The sequence below is a fragment of the Piliocolobus tephrosceles genome, chromosome 11 (assembly GCF_002776525.5).
Source record: "Piliocolobus tephrosceles isolate RC106 chromosome 11, ASM277652v3, whole genome shotgun sequence".
In the NCBI taxonomy this organism is placed as follows: Eukaryota; Metazoa; Chordata; class Mammalia; order Primates; family Cercopithecidae; genus Piliocolobus; species Piliocolobus tephrosceles.
The window spans coordinates 51,662,875-51,669,081 of NC_045444.1; the positions used below are offsets into that span (position 1 = coordinate 51,662,875).

The following is a 6,207-nucleotide window of genomic DNA, read 5'->3' on the forward strand; positions in this document are numbered from 1 at the left end:
AAAAAAAAAAAAAAAAAAAAAAAAAAAAAAAAAAAAAAAAAAAAGACCCTTAACTAGAGCAGTAGAAGTGAAAGAAGAATTTATGACTTGGAGAGAGGTGTAAAATGTTAAGTGGATTCAGTGTTCTAATGGTTGTTGTCTTAGTTCATGCTGTAACAAAACACCTTAGACTGGGTAATTTAAACAACACAAATATACCACTCACAGCCTGAAAGCTGGGAAGTCCAAGATCAAGCTGCTGGCAGACTCAATTTCTGGCAAGGGCACATCCCTCATAGATGGCCTCCTATGTGACCTCACATGGAGGAACGACAAAAGGCTAACAAGCTTTCTCAGTCCTCTTTTATAAGGACATTATCTTTTATAAAAACACAAGAGGCCAAGGCCCTCATGACCTAATCACCTCCCGAAGACCCTACTCCTAATACCAATACACTGGATTTGATTTCAACATATGAATTTTGGAAAACACAAACATTCAGACCATAGCAGTTGTAGAGGCTAAGAAAAAGAGTTTAAAATTACCTCTGGATTTTTGGTATGGCACCTGGATGGTGGTACACATCTATGATTCACTCCCCCAAATCCCTGCAGCAACATGTGTTTCAAAATTCAGGATTTGACAGCCTGTAGTCTCAGCTACTTGGAAGGCTGACATGGAAGGATCACTTGAGCCCAGGAGTTCAAGATCAGCCTGGGCAACATAGTGAGACTTTGTCTCATTAAAAAATCAGATTTTTTTGGATATTAGAAAGGTGATATGGTTTCCATACCCAATGTAAGAGCGTACCCCAGTAGGGCCTGGGGCAGTATTATGTAATCAAACAGCACTATTTCTGCAGCTGGACATAACCCACTAAGTTGGATACACAATCACAATAGCCTCCTGACAGTTCACTCAGGCTTTGCTCCAATTGAGTTCAGGTTTTGCTAACAAATGAGTTAAATTTTGTTTTGCTTTGTTTTCAGAGGCTGATTTTGGAATTATAGACAAGAAATGGTACAATGTACTGCTATCTATCGATAGAATACAGAAAGTGAGCAGGTTGTTTGTTCATTTGTTTGTTTTTTGATGAGATGAAGGTTCTGGTTTGAACATATACAATCTCTGGTGATGAAGAAATGTTAAGGATGTCCCAGAGACAATCACATAGAAAAGAAAATTAGTTTGGGCAGTTTGAAACTGAAACAATTATAGGGAAAACGTTTACTTGGGGGAATATTCTCTATTCAGTGCCAAAAATAAGAGCCCAACTCTGAGAATGACCCAAGGAAATGTCATATAATTGTCAGTAGTCTCTAATGACCTAGAATTCAGAGTCCTACTTGTCTTTGCTTTTCAATAAGTGAATGTACTTTCGTCTCCTGCCACTGCTGGAATTGATTTGAATTCAGTTTTCCCCCGAGTGTACATGAGTTGTGTTACATTTTACCCAAATTACATAGTATGAATTATTTTGATACTAACTAGATGCATAATTGAACAGGTAATTGAAAATACCTTCCTTTTCAATAGGATTTTATATCCATAAAGTATCCATCATTCCAAATGTATTTTTAAACTTGATGAACTAGAGAACTGAATACATGTGAAGATGATTCAGACACTGATCGTTTCCAAAATCCTAAATATGATAACATTTTTCTTAAGAGAAATATTTCACTCACTAAGAATGTAAAGGCACATTAAAATTGAAAGTGTCTACAGAAGGTTTAATTATCCAATCAGAGCTTTCAAGACTACATTCCTACAAATCATTTAGGGATCTATTTTAATCTCTCAATGTAGTCTTTTGGTGGAGAGGGGAAGTGTAATTCCTATAATTTGTCTCTTATACTTGTTTCATAGTAAAAGAGAAAAGCATTAAATATTAACAGAATATAAACCAAATAATAAACTGGCTATACTTTCTCTAATAAATTTTTTAGACTCCACCCAGGACTCTAACTCAGTCATAAAACTTTAAGAGTTTAGAACAGAGCTGGACAGAATGTTTCTCCCTCAAAATTTCACTTAATTCTTACCATCAAAATCCCCTCAGAAAAAAATATTTCTACTTTTTCCTGTTCCCAAATACACTACAGCATGATGAAACCCATTCAACACAAAATATGTATAATGAACAAGGCTTCATACAGTTCTTAAGATTTTAAAGGTTTAATCTAGCACCAAGGTCCTGGAGCCTCAAGCCCTACAATACATGTTTAATTAGGATTACAGTACAGTTTTTAAGAAATAATTTTTCTTTCATGTGAGTGGGTACGTGCCTCTGTGTGTGTGTGTGTGTGTGCATGTGTGCATGTATGACACATAGAAAAAGAAAGCTGGTAGAAAAATCAGCCTTTAAAAAAACAAAAATTCAACAGAATAGTGCTATTTTCACATTGTAGGCTCCAGCACATTCGTGGTCATGAAGAGGTCTAATGCATTTAGACCAATATTTTAAAAAATAAAATAATAAAGAACATCCAAGTTGTAAGGTTAAGCACTGTTTTATATTAATAAAACTTGTTTCATTTATATACACTCACATTGGAGTTTACGGAGTTGAGGCAGAGAATAAATTAGTTATTGAGGATTGCAGTAAAAGAAAAAAAAAGTTTAAAGAAACTTAGTGTTAAGGATGTGTGCTTGAAACCAAAAATCTGGAGTGTTGCAAACGGATGAAAGGCACTGGGTAGCTGCCTCATAAAATATATTTTAAGCCAATATAATAAAAAGATCAGAAGACTAAATAATGTTATCCACATTGACTTAAAAAATTAACTGTGGCTTGGAAATACCAAGAAGGAAATAAAAATCTCAATTGACATGGCATCGTCAATATGCATGCTATTTCACAATGAGAGGAGCATGATGCCTTCACTTGGTAGTCTCCATGAAGTCAGGCATCATTTGGACAAGTAGAAATGAGGGTAAATCAGCGCTGAAGAAAGAGCAATAGACTATTCTGTAATTACAAAGGCCTTACAAATTATATGAAAGAAAAAAGATAAACATCTTACGATAAGTGAGGATGTGGGTGGTAAAAAGTAAGATACAGGAGTCATGAGTCAAGCCACTGGAATGATCATGCCATCTTTGGGTGAAATGAAGTTAGAATACCTCTCTTGGCTTCAATTTTTCACAAATGAATGGTTTCACTACTGAATCTCCAAAGTGAGAAAGGGATCGCGAGAAGGCTAGGGCTGGAAGATATTCCTGATTGTTTTTAAGGCTTTGTTATCTTAATCTAGGAAAGCATTATTTTTCCTATTTAACAGATAGATTAAATCACACCGTTACTCTGGCTAATGAAAACATGTTACATTTCTCACTAGAGGTTAAGAGGAAAGACAGTCTGATAACATCTGCCCAGTAAGTAATGAAGATTAATATTCAGAATTCAGGGAACAACTCCTATATCTAATATTTAAACAGTATTAAGCATATTTATTTCTCTGTATGGAGATGAGATTAAGAGGTCAGGTGAGAGTCTTTCAAGAAATGTAGAAAATTCCTGGTTGAATTAATAATTACGTCCTGTTATGCTGTGGTTGGCTTTTAGATTTCCATCTAATCTTAAAAAGAAGAAGAAGAAAAAAAAAAACCCCACTACATGTTGCATAAGGCATTTTAAGATAAACATACCACTTAAAATATATTTTTAAAATATGCAGAGATAGAACAAAACAAATCTAGTGGAATTGTTATTATTATTAGAAACTCCTCTGTAAAAATGTTGGCTAAAGCAATACATAAAGAAAGATTCTCGGTACAAACTGCTCGGAAAGTTTAACATGCGCTAGACTTCAGATATTAAAAGTTAAATTTAAAAAAATCTGATGGCATGGTGTGACTTTAACCTCATGGATTTTAGCCACAAACTCAAAAAAAAAAAAAAAATACATACAATAAAAGAAGCAACAGAGTTTCCCACAAGCAGAGATTTTTCTAATTAAAATGCTGTCACTTTAATATTTTTTAGCTATAGAATTTGAGTGTAAATGTCTTCATTATGTACTGTAACTTCTCTAGCAAGTTATGTTAACTTAATAACGTTTTCAGAATCGGAAATATTGGTAACTCGATGGGATTCTTAAAACAGAAATAGTTTCTTTGATGAGTTGGAAAGAGAAGGAAATAAAAGTCTAAGGTAAGCGCCAGTTTCACCCTCAATACTTAGGCTTCAGAAAAGCCTAATTAGGCAGGGAAAGGAATTTGGGCCTGGCACACCCAAGCTTAGACGTGGCAGGATCCTGAAACAATTTTTTTTTGAACCTTTGAGTCATATGCCACAGGCAAACCATAACCGCGATATACAGGTCCTTAAGTCAACAGGTCCTCTAAAGAGATGGTGTGTGGTCGGTGCGTGGCAGTTGGATTTCCTCCCGCCACGGAAGAAAAGAACTCTTCTCCATTGGACAGGAAAGTGGGCCCAACTCTGGCTTGGAGAGCGCACCCGGAAAAGTGCAGAGTCGAAACAGAGAGAGAGGGGTGTCTGCGTCCCGGCCACAGAGCCCCTTCCAAACCACTCGGAAACCATTTAAATGGCTCGGCGGCCACGGTTTGTTGCCTAGAACTGTTTGGGGTCCCCGGCTGGGAAAGTTGCCTGGCAAAGCCATGCCCTTCGCCGTCGCGGGATGCCCTCTCGGGCAGAGAGGCTGGAGGAGACAGGCAACCTGTTAGCCGGAGTGGAAGCGCGCCCGCCTCCCGCCGGGCCCTCCCTCTTAGGGTCCCCACGCTGCGACCCTCCCAAGGGCAAGTCCGGGGCCACCAGGTCTTTGATCTCGGTCCAGCTCCTCTGGGGCCGCCCCACAAGGACTGGCGGGGCACCGTGGGCGAGAGGGTGTGACTGGGCTCCCCCCGGGGCGCCACCTGCCCCTCGGCCCGGAGAGCCCCTTTCGGGGTCTCTCCAGGGGCAACGGAAACACTGCTCTCGAGACCGACTCCAGCCGGCCACCTGGACCGTAGCCCTGTCCCCAACATGTGAACCCCCGCGGCTGTCCTCCCGCCTGCTTTAACGCAGCCCAGGGGTACCGCATCTCCCTCCGCCTGTCGCCGGCTTACCTGGTGGGCGGGCAGGGCAGGGCGGCGGGAAGCGGCGGCCGGGCGGGCGCTGGACGTGGGCTGGACTCCAGGTGCAGGTGGCCGCCGCTGCGACTCCGGTTGCTGTCGCTACAGTTGCGGCTAAGTAGAGCTCCTCCTCCGCCGCCGCCTCCTGCCTTCCCGCTGGGCCTCCCGCGTTGCCTGGAGAGGCAGAACCGAGGCTCGGCTTCCTCTTGGAGTCTCCCAGGTGAGCTCCAGTCTGCGACGTCGGCAGGGGCGAGGCCCCGCTCCCGCGCCTGCGCGCCAGCCTACCGCCCCGCCCCGCCCCAGCACTACCTGAGCGCTCCAGGTGAGAACCGTTGACCGCGCGCGCGGGGTGGGGGCGCAGTCCGGGCCAAGCCTGGCTGTTGCGCGGCTTCTCTCTGCGCGATCCGCGAGGCTGCTGCTCCGCGCAAGTTGTGGCTCCCGGTCCGTCTACATTGGAGGAATCCTGCACTGACCTGGTGGCAGTGATCACCTTGTAGCCAGAGCCGTCTGCTGGGTCCTTGGGGAACCAGAAGTTCTAGATTTCCCCCACACGCTTCCTCCCTTCCTCCTCGGTTCGCCAAAAAGAAGGGGTGCGCTGCCTCCGAGGACCACTTCGGTAGGACAGCAACTGCTGGCTCATGTGGTTTCCTCGGGCAGGGTTCAGCAGCTTCTGTCACCAGTTAGGTTTCGTGAGCTTCCTTCCCGTGTAGTCTTGATTTCATCACTTGACTCACTTCAGCGCAGCTAGTGGTTTCCGTTTCTGTACGCGGGCGCTCTGGTAGGGGCGCCTCACGTCCAAAGGAGGAGTCTCCTTCCAAAGAAGAGCCTTTGGTATTTGGCAGAGCCTCGCCAATTTGGGGCGCACCTCCCCTCCCTGGGATGCTCTCAGAAGGCAAACCAATTCCCAGAGGGAAAAACAGCCACAACAGAGAGAACCCTTGCTGTTCCTGTTCGGAAAAAGATTGGGATTTCCTGGAGAAGGCTTGCTTCTACTGTAGGTTCGTTTAAAAACTCCACATCTATTCTGGAAGGGGACAACGCAGACTCCAGGAAGATGGTGGGTTTTGCTGTTTTTAAGACAAAAAAAAAAATTGCTAAACAGTATTTGTTCCGTTTATGACACAACTTTCTGTTTCAGCCTTCCTTATGCT

At 43.0% G+C, this 6,207-nt stretch overlaps 1 protein-coding gene across 5 annotated transcripts in view; it reads right to left on the reverse strand.

Annotated features, from left to right (window-relative positions):
- GALNT3 (polypeptide N-acetylgalactosaminyltransferase 3) overlaps positions 1–5,938 on the reverse strand; it is a 48,032-nt gene extending 42,094 nt beyond the window's left edge. For 4 of the 5 annotated variants that reach the window (XM_023188116.3, XM_023188117.3, XM_023188113.3 and 1 more), the window contains exon 1: positions 5,051–5,938. The gene's annotated coding sequence lies outside the window, so the exon portion shown is untranslated. The remainder of the gene's footprint in view (positions 1–5,050) is intronic. The other variant, XM_023188114.2, reaches the window with a different exon arrangement.
- Between the last annotated feature and the right edge of the window lie 269 nt (positions 5,939–6,207).